Source organism: Pteronotus mesoamericanus, unplaced genomic scaffold, assembly GCF_021234165.1.
Source record: "Pteronotus mesoamericanus isolate MK-2021 breed Mesoamerican mustached bat unplaced genomic scaffold, CSHL_Meso_final scaffold_31, whole genome shotgun sequence".
NCBI lineage: Eukaryota > Metazoa > Chordata > Mammalia > Chiroptera > Mormoopidae > Pteronotus > Pteronotus mesoamericanus.
This window is the reverse complement of record NW_026555312.1, coordinates 17,580,432-17,593,579: the sequence shown is the minus strand read 5'-3', so window position 1 is coordinate 17,593,579 and position 13,148 is coordinate 17,580,432.

The window sequence follows — 13,148 nt, the reverse complement described above, 5'->3', positions numbered from 1 at the left end:
GAAGATAACAAGTGTGGATCACATAGTCTCTACTGCTTGAAAGTATTCCTGGGGTGGGATTACCCACCTCTCTTCTTCTCTGTGACCTAGTCATTTCAAATGTGAGTTTGGTGTTGCCCAAATACCGGATGCAAAACCTGCCCAATACCAAACAGAACAGTAAGTTAAAACCATCAGTTTCTCCCCTAGGTGGCCACCCTGTCCCAAACTCCCCATTTCTCTAATCCCAGGTGGGATTTTGAACACCAGGCCCCCTTTACCTTCTAAAGCCTTGGGATAGTTCTTAGATGCATGTCTGTGCTTGTGATCACTACTACTAACCACCCAAACAAAATAAGGTTCATATCTGGATCGTGGAAGCAGCTCCTAATCATTTTATTTGCTTTCAACCTTTCTCTCTACCCTCCATGCAGCTGTCAGTACAGGCCTCGGCAAATGGTCTTTGCAATATACTCATTGGTACAATAAAAATGCCAGCCCATTTTTACTTAGGCCCTCTATCAACTGGCTTTATTTTTACTTCTCTTCCTCCTCTCTTATTTCTCCCAAACATATCTTTTATTTTCAACTCAGAAAATATGCTTATACTTCACAAGACTGGCTAGATGTTTTCTCTTTAGGCTTCACTTGAATCTTTCCCCTAACCTGGCATAATCTCTTGCCTATTCTCTCTGCATCTCTCAAAACTGGAACTCCTCATCCAGGAAATTACTCTAATTAGGCTCCCACTCTGATTACCTCTTCCCTCTGCTTCCTCTGGTCCTTACAAGTTTTTAGTCTACTGAAGCTTGAATCAATGTTAAAAAATTTTGCACTGATGAGATTTGTTTTATAATTACTCATAAAGTACTTCTAGTACATTTGGAATGTACCTTAACAAAACTCCCCTCAACCCATCAGCATGATAGAAAACTTTCTGAAGTTGGAACATGTCCCTATTGTTTTTTATGCCTTCTCTCCACCCCAAAATCATGTATCTATTCTATTCAGCATTCATTCAACAAATGTTTGTAAGCACATAAGGGCTTTGTATTGATGAGTGAGGAAGACAGACTCACTCCTTGCTCTCAAAATCCAGTGTAGAGTAGGCTAATAGAATTAATATCCTTTGGAAATAAAGAGAAAATTAGGTACATATTTTATCAAAGGAATAAGAAAGCATGTGTGATACCTTTACAAATAGTGGCAAAAGAAATGGGAGAATGACATTCAATTTTATATTTTATGATGTAGCAATACAATGAGAAAATAATATGGCAGATATTGGAGACAGGGCACCTGCCAGACTGTGTAGACCTACTATGTCCTCCTAAAATAGTAGGACCAGTCTTCAGAGGGGCTCAGAATGTTCTTCATTTGATCTGGGTAAGTCTATACATAAAAGTTCATCAAACTGTAAAAATGTTATACCTCAATAAAAAGGTTATTTTTTAATTAAAAAGAAAAACTGGTAAGAAAGAAAGCAAAGTATAAAGGCTTGGCTTTGGGCATGTCCTCTTAGGCCTAGAAATCCCAAGGATCAACTTTGCACAGATCTCTAGGACCCAGGCTGAAGGTTTTCTGCAAGCATAAAGCTATCTGATGGACTCTTGTCTCCTCCTAGGCACCTGCACCTTGGAGTGAGTTCGAAATTCTTAGAATGCTGAGGGATTGGTAAAGAGCCTAAAGATCAGTGTAGTGGTCATGAATTCTGGTTGTCCATTAGAATGCCTAGGGCATTCCAAAGAAACAGCAGCACATGCAACTCATCCTCAGATATTCTGATTCTATTGGTCTGGGGTGTGGCCCTGTACCACTATTTTGTTAAAGTGCCTAAAACACCAATTCAAAAGAACCTATGCACCCCAATGTTCATAGCAGCACAATTGACAATAGCCAAGTGCTGGAAGCAACCTAAGTGCCCATCAGTAAATTAGTGGATCAAAAAACTATGGTACATTCACACAATGGAATATTACACAGCAGAAAGAAAGAAAGAGCTACTACCCTCACAACAGCATGGATGGAACTGGAGAGCATTATGTTAAGCGAACTAAGCCAGGGGGTAAAAGACAAATATCATATGATCTCACCAATAAGTGGAACATAATCAGCAAAACAAACAAGCAAGGAAAATATAACCGGCAACATTGAAAAAAAAAAAAGAAACCAACAGTAAAGTGAGGGAAGAAGGGAGGGGGTAACAGGGATACGAAGGGGAAGGGTCAGATCAATGAACATGTATAAAGGACCCATGGACCAAGCCAAAATGGGGAAGGGTTGAGGGAGGGAGGTAGGGGTGGGTGGAGCAGGGGAAAGTGGTGGCAGGAAAATGGAGGCAAAGGTATTTAAACAATAAAAAAAGAAAAAAAGAAAGAAGGAATGATATCTAAGAAGAAAAATAAACTAGTTACTGGAAATATAAATAAATAAAATGCCCCAGGTGTTTTTAATATGCAACTAGAATTAAGACTCCCTGGTGAAGCACATGCCTTCTTTATAGGTTAAGGCAGCGATTTTTAACCTGTGTGCTGCAATAAATGTTAAAACACATAATACCTCACTACTTAGTCAGGGGCACTAACCTTTTTCCTCTTAGATTGTTGAATTAAAAATGACAACAGGCCATACAGCAATAGCTGTCCAGTATGAATGAATTGAAATTATACCTTTCTTTGTCAGATCAGCAAAAAACATATTTTTTGGTGTCCCGTAGAATTTTTGTAATTTAAGTGTGCCATGAGATGAAAAAAGTTGAAAATCACTGGGTTAAGGTAATATAATTTTACAAAGTTTAAGTGACTGGCCTGAGGCAGTGCCTCTGGGTGCTCTTCTCAGTTCTGGGAAGCATGTGGAGTGTACCCATGCCTGGGAAGGACTGCTGGCTTGATGTTACACGGGAGTAAATAAATGGTTAAGCCAGGAATTAAATCCAAGTGTTTTGATCCCTAACCTCTAGTTTGTTCCACTTCATCTCCCTCAAATGGAGACATCATTATTGGCAAGAGCTTTTGAAATCAAAGTTGCAGCTATTGCTTTAATCTAAATTTCAACTCATTAGAACAGCTCCACAGACTGGAAACATTAGAAAGTATCTAGGAGGGTGAAGTGTACACTTCCAAATTCTTCTGTATATGAATAAACAATGCCAAGAGTTCTTTCAGGTCTATTTCTTCATTTCCCCCCTCACCAGCCTGTCCTCATCCCCCTACTGATGAAACCTGTCAGTTGAGTTGATACTTTTGATTTAACAGGTTTTGAGGCATCACTCTGACACACTCCCACATTAAAATATAATAATTCAATAAACCACAGAAATAAGAAAAAAATAGTCAGAAAAGACTACTGAAGAAACTGATGTATATTGAAATATTTACTTGAGAAAGGGCATTAATGAGATCTTTGCAAGCTAGCTTAAGACTTCTAGCAATATATAAGCTGCCCAACTAAAATGACTTCAAGACTCTTTATAATGGTAACTTGAAATGTACAAGACCTATTTAAGACATTGAATGAAATATCTGTTTTTAATGGCCCAAATAAAATTCGTTTAGAAGAAAATGTGAAGGACTTTCTCAGAAATTCATTATCCAGATGGGCTGAAATTAGTCATTTTCCTACTGCTTTTTACCATAGCTTTCCTTTGAGAGAATCAGAGCAATTTCTTCATTCCCATGTGATGACTGCTTTTTTCTTTATTTTATCACTCTTGTCTGGATAGTCAGGTAAGTTTTGCTGGATGATGATTATGTTTTTACCAAGGGTACACATTATATCAAATACACAAGAAAGATATGTCTGTTAAGCTCTATGGAAGTATGGTTGAATAAGTTCATATAGGTGAAAGATTGGTTCAGTTTGGCTCCCACCTTCTTTCAGAATTGGCAAATGTAGGAATTAAATTACAGTGGAGCTCTGATGCCAAGTAACACTCCGAATTTAGCTCAGGTCTGACATCACGAAAGATGGTGTGGGGAATTTGTCTTCAGATGGTCTTATCCTTTCTTTCTGGCTTGGAGAAAGTGAGTCGCTTCATCATCCTTCCCAATATTAGCCTCCTCATTTTTATTCTCTGTTCTCCCCCATCCCAACTCCTCTAGGAACTTGCTATATGTCTTCCTCTTTTTTAAGTTCTCTTCAATTTCTAACTTCCATGTAGACTCTACTCTCTGCTGAAAACATTAATAGTCTACTTTCCTTGGGAAAAAAAAAAAAAAGAGAACACACACAAACAAAATCAAACTAATAGGCTGATGGTTGATCATGCTGACCCTTCAAGCTCTTACTCATTTAATCTCTTTCATTTGCTTCCAAATCTCTAAACCATATTACCCAAAATTCTTAAGTTCTCTGCATCATTTGCTATCAATGAGCACTCTCTTCTTGAAATTCTCTTTTCCCTTGGTCTCTGAATCACGTAACTTCTGATTCTCATCTTTTCTTGTCTACTTCTTTTACATTTTTTGACCTGTGTTTTTTTTCACTTCCCACCTCTTAAATGCAGGGATCACATTTGATTTTACTTTTATCATTTCACACTCTTCACCCTAGAACTCATTCACTGTCATAATTTCAAATAGTTTCTGAGTGAAATGACTTTCAAGATTGTCTCTGGCCTTGACAGCCCTTCCTAAGGGCTACTCTCATTTCTTTAATATCTTTTAAATGATTTTAAAAATAATTTTTCACTCCCTAACAGGATTCACAAACCCCTATTTAACTAACTAGTTCTTTTCTTTAACACATTTTTATTGATTTTTTTTCATTACTATTTAGTCTCCTTATATCTTTCTTCCCCCTGCAATCACCATGCTGTTGGCCATGTCCATGAGTCCTTTTCCCTCTTTGCTCAATTCCTCCATCCCCTAATCTCCACCCACCTCCAGCTCTCTTCTTAAAATCCTTTATTTTGCAAATGGGACTCCTTCTTTCCAGGTACCCATGCTCAAAACATTTGAGCCATCTTGCTCTTTACTCTTGTTTGACTGCTATGACCAATTAATGGCCTGTTGATTATTGATTTTTAAAGATCTCGTTCTCATTTTCCTTTTATTTCAACTTCCATTGTGCATCCAAGTTCACTTCCTTATTACATCATATCATTATTATTCTAGTAACCTCATTCCTGATCCCATTATCTCCAGGTTCTTACCTATTACATTTTACATTTTAGGCAACATGACTGAGTAGCTCTTTCTTGTACATTGCCATTTGTATAACATTGCTTCAACTAGGTTGTAAATACAGTAAAACTTTAAAACAAATTTATACACTTTAAGTAGTTAATAAATATTTGCTCATTTTTTATTTATCATTCCAACCAATATTATAAAGTTACAAACTGTTTTTGACTATTTCTACTAGGTGTTAGACTATAAATGTGAGTAAAATACAATCCATGACCATAAAGGTTTTGTGGATTGTTTATAGAATGAATGAATATAAAGAGGGAAGCAAAACAAGTATATAGAGGAATAGTGATAGTAGAGCACTGTTGAGAAAACATGAGCTTTTGAGTCAGGCCATTGTTGGTTTGAATCTAAAAATTACTTCTTACCTGTACTGTGACTTGCAACAAATTCAGTTGCAAGAAAGTGTTGGCCAAGTTGATGGGAGTCCTTGAGCCTAAGTCATCTATTGAAGGAGCCCTGCATCTCACAGGAATGACATCTGTGGTTGGCCATTGGGTAAGGGAAGTTTGCCTAAGCTTGCTTTGCCAGTATGTGGTTGTGGACCCAGAGGCCACCACCTGGGTTTGTCATTCAGTTATGCTCCCTGCAGCAGGACATCGGACCAGCATGTGGCTACCACAGAGCTTTTGACTGAAAACAAAAGAAAACTCAACAGTTGCTTACGTCAAAAGTTGAACAACTGTTTCTGTAAGGGAGAGATAGGAAATCTTTGGGGTTTTGTGGGCCTTAAAACTGTGTTGTAGGATGAGAGCTGCTATAAACATTATGTAAATATGTAGTCATGACTCAATTCCAGTGAAACTTTCTTTATAAAAACAGGCAGGAGGCCAAAGTTGGCCTGTGGAGCACAGTTTGCTGACACCTGTTTAATGTGAATAAAGTGAAGTTTTCCTCACAATATTAGATGTCTAAAGATAAGGGATTGCAGAAGATGCTTTGTGAGTGGCTCAACATGATATAAGACTTTTCTATCCTTTCGCTCACTTATTCTCAGAATTTTTTAAAGATAGCAATGACTTCTCTGATGTTTGTTCTTCATATAGGGAAGCAAATTATCTCCCCCAAATTCCCCTACCATTAATGAACTAATTAAACAATTACTTATTAAACAGTGATTTCAGGTCATGTGTTATCTAGGTGCTCCTGCAGTTAACAAAACAGAGCAAATCTCTGTCCAAATGAAGCTGACATTTGAGTGAAGGTAAATAGAGAGTAAATGAGATAAATAAGTAAAATATGTAGTACTAGATAATGATAGATATTATAGAGCAAATAACTCCAGAAAGAGGGTAGAATGTTTCAGCTGCTGGTAGTGAGGAGAGATTGCATTTTAAATGAACTAGGTCATCACCAATATGACCCCTGGAGCAAGGGACATAAAGGAAGGAATAAACAAATGAGATTTCATCAAAATAAGAACCTTCTGCACGGCTAAAGAAAACATCAGCAAAATGAAAAGGGAACCAACCGTATAGGAAAATATGTTTGCCAATGATACCTTGGACAAGAGTTTGATCTCCAAAATATATAAAGAACTCACATCACTCCACTCCAGAAAGACAAACAATCCAACTGAAAAATGGGTAAAGGACCTGAACAGACACTTCTCCAAGGACATACAGAGGGCCCAGAGACATATGAAGTGATGCTCTGCATCACTAGCCATCAGAGAAATGCAAATTTAAACCGCAATGAGATACCACTTCAAACTGGTCAGAATGGTCATCATAAATAAATCAAGAAACAATGGGTGCTGGAGAGGCTGTGGAGAAAAGGGAACCCTAGTGCACTGTTGGTGGGAATGCAGACTCGTGCAGCCACTGTGGAAAACAGTGTGGAATTTCTTCAAAAAGCTAAAAATGGAACTGCCTTTTGACCCAGCAATTCCACTGCTGGGATTATACCCTAAGAATGCCAAACACCAATTCAAAAGAACCTATGCATCCCAATTGACAATAGCCAAGTGCTGGAAGCAACCTAAGTGCCATCAGTAAATGAGTGGATCAAAAACTATGGTACATTTACACAACAGAATGCCAAAGAAAGAAAGAAAGGAAGGAAGGAAGGAAGGAAGGAAGGAAGGAAGAAAGGAAGGAAGGAAGGAAGGAAGGAAGGAAGGAAGGAAGGAAGGAAGAAAGAAAGAAAGAAAGAAAGAAAGAAAGAAAGAAAGAAAGAAAGAAAGAAAAAGAAAGAGCGGGTAAGCTACTACCTTTTGCGACAGCATGGATGGAACTGGAGAGCATTATGCTAAGCAAAATAAGCCAGGGGATGAAAGACAAATACCAATGATCTCACCTATAAGTGGAACCTAATCAACAAAACAAACAAGCAAGGAAAATATAACCAACAACATTGAAAGAAAGAAACAAACCAACAGTAACAAGAGGGGAGAGGGGAGGAGGGTAACAGGGAAAAGAAGGGGAGGGGTCAAGGCAAGAAGCAAGTATAAAGGATCCATGGACAAAGCCAAAGTGGGGAAGGATGGAATGTGGGAGGTGGAGGTGGGTGGGGCAGGGGAAAGTGGTGGTGGGAAAATGGAGACAAAGGTATTTGAACAATAAAAAAAACATTTAAAAAAATCACTGAAGTGGGTCAGAAAAACCATCACTGAGTAGGTGAATATTTTATTAAAGACAAAAAGGTGTTAAAGGAGTAAACCATGCACATAAATTGGGGAGGAAATTTTCCAGAGAGGGGGTCTCTCAAACACAAATGTCTGATGCAAGATTAGTGTAGCTGGAGCACAGTGAGCCAAGGGAAAAGGGTGAGACAAGAGATCAAAGAGGTAAGGGGGCCAGGTCATGTAGAGACTTCTGGATTTCTGTATTGAGTTTGGCTTCTCTGAGTGAGACAAGAAGCTGTGGGACAGTTGTTGAGAAGAGGAAGGACATTGTCTCCTTTATTTTGTCTATGTGCTATGTTGAGACTACACTGAAGGAGGCGGTAAGATGGAAGTATGGAGACCCATCAGGAGGCTTCTAAGCAAGAGATGCTGGTAACTTGGAGCAGACTAGCTGCAGTGGGGGAAGTAGATCTACAGAACAAGAGGATTGATTAGATATGGATGATGCACTGGGGTTAACATAGTTGGCATTTTCTTAGATGGTCAAGACTTACAGAGGGCAGAGACAGCTAGAAAGTTCAGAAGGACAGATTGGACACCTTACACTGGGATTCTTATTAGCTACCCATCTAAAGATGTTGAGTGCACAGTTGGATACGTAAGTCTGGATTTAGACTAGAAGTCCAGACTGAGAAATAAATTTCAGAGTCTTCTGAATATGTTTACATATCATTAACAAACTAGAACTTTGTCATATAGTAAGGCTACAGCTAGCTGCAAAGAAGGCAGAGAAAGCCAATATTTACCTTTTCCATCTTCCATAGAGAAAGACAGCAAGAGAGAAATGGATTGGTCATGTCTGTTGGGTCATTCAACAAACTACATCTATACTTTCTCTGTAGTTCTTCAAGTATGAAATAAAGATAATAAAATCTACTTTGTGTCATTGGTGAACTTTACCTCAAGTGAGCTATAGAAAGCTTCTGTCATATATAACATCTTTTTAAATATATGAGTTCCCCTTCCTTCCCTTTCAGTGACTTGTCATGGTAAGTTGTTAACCCAGTCTAAAATACTTATTTTTGGACTTCCTCATTTAATGAAACAGTGGCACTTCTATTTTTATAATCACTGCTGTGTCACTTCCCCCCAGTACCACATATTTTCCAGAGCTGGACTGGTAATGCTGAGTTCTTTTCTTTTCAGTCATTCTTTATTCTAATGTCTAGGGTTTTGTTTTCATTCTGACATGTCAGTTTCTGTGCATAATGGTAGTCAAAGTATTTCCAAATTCTTGGTAATGATTAACCATCCCAAGACAGGCATAACTTTTCCTGAATCTAAGACTTCACTGGGGTGTGTGTGGGAAGAATGCTCACAAAGTACAAAGAAGTCCAAGGCAAAACAGAGGGTGTCTAGTTAAAGGCCAAGTGAAGGCCTGTGTTTGAATGAACCAATGGAACAAAGTCAAAGAAAACCCAGGGACCATCAGATGAAAAATAACCAAAGAAGTTACTTTTTAGAAAGAAAATCCTCCTCCCCCAAATCTGGCAGAAAGTTATGTGCTAGCATTCTTAAGTCCTTTCCTAGTTTTATCAATTGACATTATACTAACTTCACACTCCTTTCTCTCGCTAGTGCATGGATAAGGCAAGATGTCTGTACCTAGAGATGGTGGCCATAAAGTCTTCACTTTTAGATAATATTATTTTTTTCATTTATTGTAGTGTGATAATAATAAATCTTTTAAAATATGTTTGTTTTTCCAGACTTTATGGTCACCCTGTGTGTGTGTGTGTGTGTGTGTGTGTGTGTTTATGTGTATTAGTTTGCTAGGGCTGCCATAACAAAGTGCCACAGACTGGGTGGCTTACATAACAGAAATTAATTTTTTCTGGAGGTTAGTAGTTCAAGATCAAAGTGTCATCTTTGGCTTACACATAGCTGTGTCCTCACATGATCTTACTCCTGTGACTTGTCTGTAGCCCAATCTCCTCTTCTTACAAGGACCTCAATCATACTGGATTAGGGTCCATGCATATGACCTCATTTGAATTTAATTTACCTCTCCAAATACAGCCACATACTGAGATACTAAGGGTTAGGACTCCAAAATATAAATCTTTTTTTTTTATCCTCACTCGAAGACATGCTAATTTATTTCAGAGAGAGGAGAAGGGAAGGAGAGAGGAAGAGGGAGAGAGAAACTTTGATGCTAGAGAGAAATATCAATCGGTTGCTTCTTGTATGCACCTCTGAGACTGAGCCTACAACATACGCATGTGCCCTGACTGGGAATTGGATCCACAATCTTTTGGTTTATGGGACAATGCTCCAACCAACTGGGCCACACCAACCAGGGCAATATCAATCTTGGAGTGACATAATTCAGCCCATAACAGTGTGTGTGTATCTATGTGTGAGTAGTCTTATATACGTATATATAAGATTTATTATATATAAAAATAAACATATAAAATATACATTATATGTAATATATTTATATCTCATACATACACACATACACACACACACACACATACTACACGTACACAATTCTGAGATGCTGTCCAACTTATGCTTGGGACTTCCTCCTGTCTGTAGAAATACCAGCCCCCTTACTGCCTGGGGCAGCTTCCCCTTGTAACTGTAGATTTCTTGTTCCTCTGCCCTCCCAGAGGCTGGTTGTCCTGACTAGCTAATCTCTGCAAAATGCTTTGAAGGACAGGCTACTTTAACCTTCTAACCTTGTTATGCCTGTTAAGTAAGAAGGGAGGTGCTCTGCTCCTGGGGCAACTTCACCTGTGGAGCCAAACAGCAGAAGCTCAAAGAAAAAAGGCCTCCTGGATGGTGCATGAAGGGACTAGGGGACTCTATACTTTTGTTTTCCTAAAATTCCTTTAGCAATAAGCAGGAAAAGTGACCACAGCAGGGTAGACTTCTCTTTAGGCTCAGGAAGCAGGGAGGCAGCCAAAGACCAAGAAAAGACCCACTCTTCTGCGTTAAAGATAAACCAAAAGGGTATTTTTAAGAGGTAGCTGTTAGGTGAGTGGGAACAACAGATAAATTAAAGGGCTGGGGATTAAACCAATTTCATCTCTGAGTTATTTTTTTTTTTTAATTGTAAGTGACATAAACATTGGCAACAATCATTCACTTGAAAAGGTATTTTTCAAGAAATGTTGACTTTCTCTTGGTAGATGGTCAAAATGGACAGAAGGAGCTTATCTTTTACTATAATCTGTAAGTATCACTCATTAGAGGTGATTTCTCTACTGGTTAGTTAATAGATTGGTCAATGTATTTTAACTTATATCTAAGTTCTAGTTTGTCTAAGTCCTTGCTACTCAAAGTAGCAAGCCCAAACCAGCAGAGTCCATATTTCTTGAGAGTTTGTAATAAATGCAGAATCTCAGGCCCTATTCAGACCTGCTCAATCAGAATTTACATTTTAACAAGATCCCCAGTTGACCTATACTCATATTAAAGTTTGAGAAACAGTGGTATGAGGCCCTCCTATTCCATTAGTGATACTGCTGGAAGGAGGAGTCCACATACTCTACTAGGGATTGTTTTCACATAGTACCTAATGACCAGTAGTTGATAAACAAAGAGGTGTGTTTTGATGATTGGTAGGTCCAGCTTGTTTCTGCTTTTTAGTCTATATATTTATAGCTTTATTATTTATCTAATTATACTACATTTATGCTGTGCTACCTTGGATCAGTCACTTGACTTCTCTCTTCTATAAAATGAGATTTAAAATATTATTCATTTCACCCTGGTCAGGTGGCTTGGTTGGTTGGAGCATTGTCCCCTATTCCAAAAGTTTTTGGGTTTGATCCCCAGTTGGGGCACATGCGGGAGGCAACCAATTGGTGTTTCTCTCTCACATTGATTGTTCTCTCTCTCTCTCCCTCTTTGTCTCTCTCTAATATCAATAAATACATTCTCATGTGAGGATTAAAAAATGCTACATACAGTATTTCATAAGATTCTTGTATGCTTTAAATGAGTTAATATCTGTGAAGCACTCATTGGCATATTATAAAAACCTAATAAATGTCATCTAGAAACACAACACAGCAGGACCTTCATAAATACTTATGCTATTAAATTCCTTACAGGTGAGAATTGCTATGATATTTTCCTTGAATATGTCACCTGGTTTACATTTGTATACTACCTATCCTATTGCTCTCTTTAGGTTGCTGAAAGGAAGAGTAAAATACAATCACCATCTTCCTATAATGCTATATGAGTATAACACAATGCTTAGCACACAATTGATTCTTAGTCAATATTGTGGAACTACCTATGCTAATGGTCACAAACATTTTGATGTTAAAACTGATTTGACTTGTTTGATATTTTCCACTGCTGCAATGGCCAAATTGGCTGTAGTTGTACATTCACTTATTTCACAAATTTTTAACACCTACTATGTTCCGGATTCTGTCCTAGATGCTAGAGATACAGCAGGAACAAATGTTTTGAAAATCCTTTGAGAAGTTTTGCTTTAAAAAGTAGCAGAAAAATTAGTTGGTCATGGAAGGAGATGAGAAAGATGAGTGTCAAGAAAAGGTTAAAAAGATGGAAGAAGTTATAGAATGTGTGCATATTCATGGGACTGAGACAAGATGATGACGATGACGATGATGATGATAAGGATGATGATGATGACAGAGAATGAGATCTTTGAGATTACAAGAGAATATGCAATTCAATGCATAAGCATTGCAGTTGGCCTTGGTTGGCAGCAATGACAGCTTATCCTTAGAGAAAGTAGAGAAAGCAGAGTTTGTGGATATGCATAGATAGCAGTTGGGCAGATGTGATGGTGAGAGAATGGGGAATTTCTCTTCTGATTGCTACTTAAAATGCTGAAATAGGAAGCAAGGTTGTTATCAACATAGGGAGATAAATAAGGAGAAGAGATGGAAAGTTTCAGAAGAGAAAAGTTGGGAAATAGTCATCAAGGAGAGTAGGAGAGGAAATGACATCTGCACATACAAGAGTGCCCGACAGCAGGAAGGTCCATTTGAGGTTTGTGGTCATGAGTTTACCATAGGACCAGGCAGCACATTAGTGTGTTTTCCTCTGGTGCCTTTCAGCTATCCAAGTGTAGGTATGGAATAGGCCAAGAGTTGTACTTCATTAGGTTGTATTCATGGTTTGGAACCATGTGCACATAGCCTGTGGAAAGAGTAGACATGCCACTTTTGTAAGGTACTCGCAGAAACAATTACACTGGACAGAAATTATTTATTTACATTATAGGAAATTATTTATTTCCAAAGAACATGCCATTTTCTTGGTATTTTGTTCACATTTGAAGTCTAATTCCTATTCTCAAAGACATTTATGTCTGGTGATGGGATATACATTACACATTTTTTCACCTGTGTTATTCT